Source organism: Erythrolamprus reginae, chromosome 9 (assembly GCF_031021105.1).
Source record: "Erythrolamprus reginae isolate rEryReg1 chromosome 9, rEryReg1.hap1, whole genome shotgun sequence".
NCBI classification, from domain to species: Eukaryota; Metazoa; Chordata; class Lepidosauria; order Squamata; family Dipsadidae; genus Erythrolamprus; species Erythrolamprus reginae.
In genome coordinates this window covers 38,874,108-38,877,788 of record NC_091958.1, presented here as the reverse complement: position 1 = coordinate 38,877,788, position 3,681 = coordinate 38,874,108, and positions in this window count along the sequence as shown.

Below are 3,681 nucleotides of genomic sequence, written 5' to 3'. Positions count from 1 at the left end.
AGGAACTGGGCCCAGGGAGCCAAGGTTAGGGGTGGGGGGGTGAATGCCCGGCTTTAGTGAAGGGCCACGTTTCTTCAGTGCTACCGGCGTCTTCTCCGAGACTGGTGCAGGTGCGTGTGTGCGTCGGTGCAAGATTCGGCTTCTGCGCATGCACCATAAGCAAAATCTCGCATGCGCAGAAGCAAAGAAATGGCCCAAATAGGCAAAATCCCATGCGAGTAAGCGTGCAAGATTGTGCTTGCAGTGCAAGGGCAGAAGCAAAATCTTGCGCCAATGGACATGCGTGCCTGCGCCAGACACGCACACACCATTTACACAAGTGTCTTGCACAAGGACGCTTACTAGTGTGAGATTTTAATCAGTCTCAAAAGGAAAGTTCATACAACGGCTACATATTTTTATATACTAAACTTTAATTTTTAAAATCTTCAGCTCTCACCTGAAGGCTCCGGAGTGTGAAAAACAGCACAACAGGCAAACCAGAAGTTTTTCTGAACTTTCGGTTGTTTTGCCTGTTGGACAGTTTTCTCACCATCCCAGGCTTCAGTGAGGCCTGTGTGCATATGTGATGGGGGGATTGTGCGCATTTAGAGGGAACAGTACAGGGGGTATGGATATGTATGGGAGAATGGGTGTGGGCACTTGCACACATGCTAGCACACGCACACACATCCTTTTGGCACGCAAACCAGAAAAGATTCGCCATCACTGAGATAAGGGAAGAGTTTTCTCCCGCAACTTTCATTTTAGTAGAGCCCATTTGTGTGGGATGTTTGATGATTCGTTTCCAATGACTTTTGGATTAGTTTATGGTTTGGTTTTGAAGAGAACTGTTAGTACTGTGTACATAACTAGCTGGGTTTGGCAATACATAGAATAAATCAACAATGCATGCTTACATGTACAGTGGTACCTCTACCTAAGAACGCCTGTATTTAAGAACTTTTCTAGATAAGAACCGGGTGTTCCAGATTTTTTTGCCTCTACTTAAGAGCCCGAGCCCGGAAACATTTCCCAGGAAATTTGAGAGCAGCATGAAGGCCCGTCCAGTTTCCTGCCATTCCCCCCTTTAATTCCAGCCATCTGGGCTGCCAGAGGAGCCTTTTGCTGGCGCTTAAGGAGGCTTTGGCAGTCCAGAGTGAACAAAGCATTTTCCTTTCTCTGGGCGCTTGGAGAGGGAATAAACCTCTGACAGCGCCCAGAGAAAAGAAACGCTCCCTTCACTCTGGGCAATTGAGGAGTCACCACAGTGAAGGAAAGGCGCCGGCTACAAAGCCAGCAAGCGAGAGGGGAGCCCTTCAGCATGGGAAGGAAGAGGCAGGAGCAGCTAATGTATGGGAGACAGTGTATGGGAGGCGGCCTCGTGCCAGGTGTACGGGAGGCGCGTGCTCCTCCTCGCCGCCTCAGAGTCCCTCTTTCTTTTTTTTAAGCCTTAAAGCTTTGGATTTTTTTTATTCCCCTCACCTCACCTTCTTCCTTCGGCAGCGACTCTCCTCCTCCTCTTCTTCCTCCTCCTCCTTCCACCCAAATTCCGAGCTTTTATTTCTTTCCTAATTGGTTTGCACGCATTATTTGCTTTTACATGGATTCCTATGGGAAAAATTGCTTGTACTTAAGAACATTTCTACTTAAGAACCTAGTCATGGAACAAATTAAGTTCTTAAGTAGAGGTACCCCTGTATATGGTTTTTGTATTGAACCTCTATCATAACAGGTAGTTGATGTCTTAATTGAATGCAAAGGGGGAATCAACACAACACCTTAATAATAAAATAAAAAGGGGAAAGGTAAAGAAGAAGAGTTAAGGAAGAAAATAAGAAGAAAAAAGAAAGGAAGAAAGAAAAGGAAGAAAGAAAGAAAGAAAGAGGTACCACTGTATTACAACACTATTGCTTTAAGAGCTAATGTTGCAGATTGCCATAAATGGGAGTCAGAAGTGTGATTATTTCTCTCCGCTACTCTCTAATTTTTTCTGTTTTGTCTTTGTGACTGTGCCGTAGTAGAAACTGTGTTCAAATGATGGTTTTTGTATTTTGTAAGCTGGAAAAGTAAGCTTATAGAATTGTATATTTATTGATATGTATTGACTGATTTAACAGTGTATGATTAGGACTGTTCTTTGACTAATGGTATTTGGCAAAGTAAATAATATTTTATACATTTAATGTATTTGGATTGTATTATTGAATTATTACTTGTATCTCTGGACTATCAGCTGGATATCGGCAAGACCTCCATGTTTCCTCTGTGTACATGTATCTTTGACCATTCAGAGATAACTCTGCACACTCCTTACCACGTCCAGGAATTGGGTGAATTCACTGACCCAACTGAGAAAGTTGTATGCATGCAATCAATATGTCACAAAAAAACACGTTTGTTGTGAAATACAGTCGCTTCCTTTGGTTTCCCCCACCCTTCCTCTTCCCCTTTTTCTTTCTACCTCCTTCAAGATTGCAAGATTTCCTTGGTGGAGAAAAGCTCTGCATTTCCTGATTTGAGAAACCGAGAACAGCTGCATCTTTAACTGTGCAAATTTCGTTGATTCCTGGTTTATCCATGGCACAAAATGCAACTGTCCAGGTCAGCAATGTGGAAGGGGATTGCCTTGTTCTGAGATTATTTTCATGTTGATTTCACAACCTAGCTCACAACTTTGCTGTTTGATTTGAGCCTACTGCAGGTTTTCAAGGTGGGCCGCCCACAGGTCAACTCCAGGTGCCCAAGCTCTTCTGGGCTGGAGTTGAAAACAGTGATGCAAACCCAGAGCTCACCATATCCCCATCACGCAGAAAACTATCTCCATTCCGACTCTGCACTCTGAGTAAACCCTCAGCAGGACTGGTCAGCTCTCTACATTCCTTGGTGTTCTTAAAGGATTAAGAGTTGGAAGGAACCTTGTAGGTCATTTATTTATTCATTTATTAGATTTATATGCCACCCCTCTCCACAGACTCATCCAACCCCCTGCTCAAGCAAAAGATCCTACACCATTTCTGACAAATGGCGAGACCACACTTGGAGTACTGTGTACAGTTCTGGTCACCTCACCTCAAGAAGGATATAATGGAACTGGAACAGGTGCAAAAAAGGGCAACAAGTATGATCAAGGAAATGGAGCACCTTCCTTATGAAACCAGATTGCCTTGGTCTCTTCAACTTTGAAAGACGGCATTTAAAGGGTGACTTGATAGAAGTGTATAAAATCATGTGTGGGATAGAAAAGGTGGAGAGAGAAAAATTCTTTTCTCTATCACACAATACTAGGACGAGCCCCCCCCCCCTAAAGCTCATAGGTAAGAAAGCGAGGACAAATAAAGGGAAATATTTCTGCACCCATAGGGTCATTGGTTTATGGAATTCACCTCCAGAAGAGGTCGTGACAGCTGTCAGCCTTGATAGCTTCAAGGCAGGATTAGACAGATTCACGGATGCGAAGTGTATCGGTGGTTATTGAAACGGATGTCCATGTTGGTGGAGGCAGGCAGGGTTCCCTTGAGTACCATTTGTTGGAGGTCCAGAATGCTGGACTCGATGGGCTTTGGCCTGATTCAGCAGGTCTCTTCTTATGTTCTTAAATGGTAGTCCAGTTTTTTCCTGAAGCGATGAAGCTCCCACAACCTCCAAAGGCAACTTCTGTTCCATGGGTTAATTGCTCTCACTGTCAAGAAAATTCCTCCT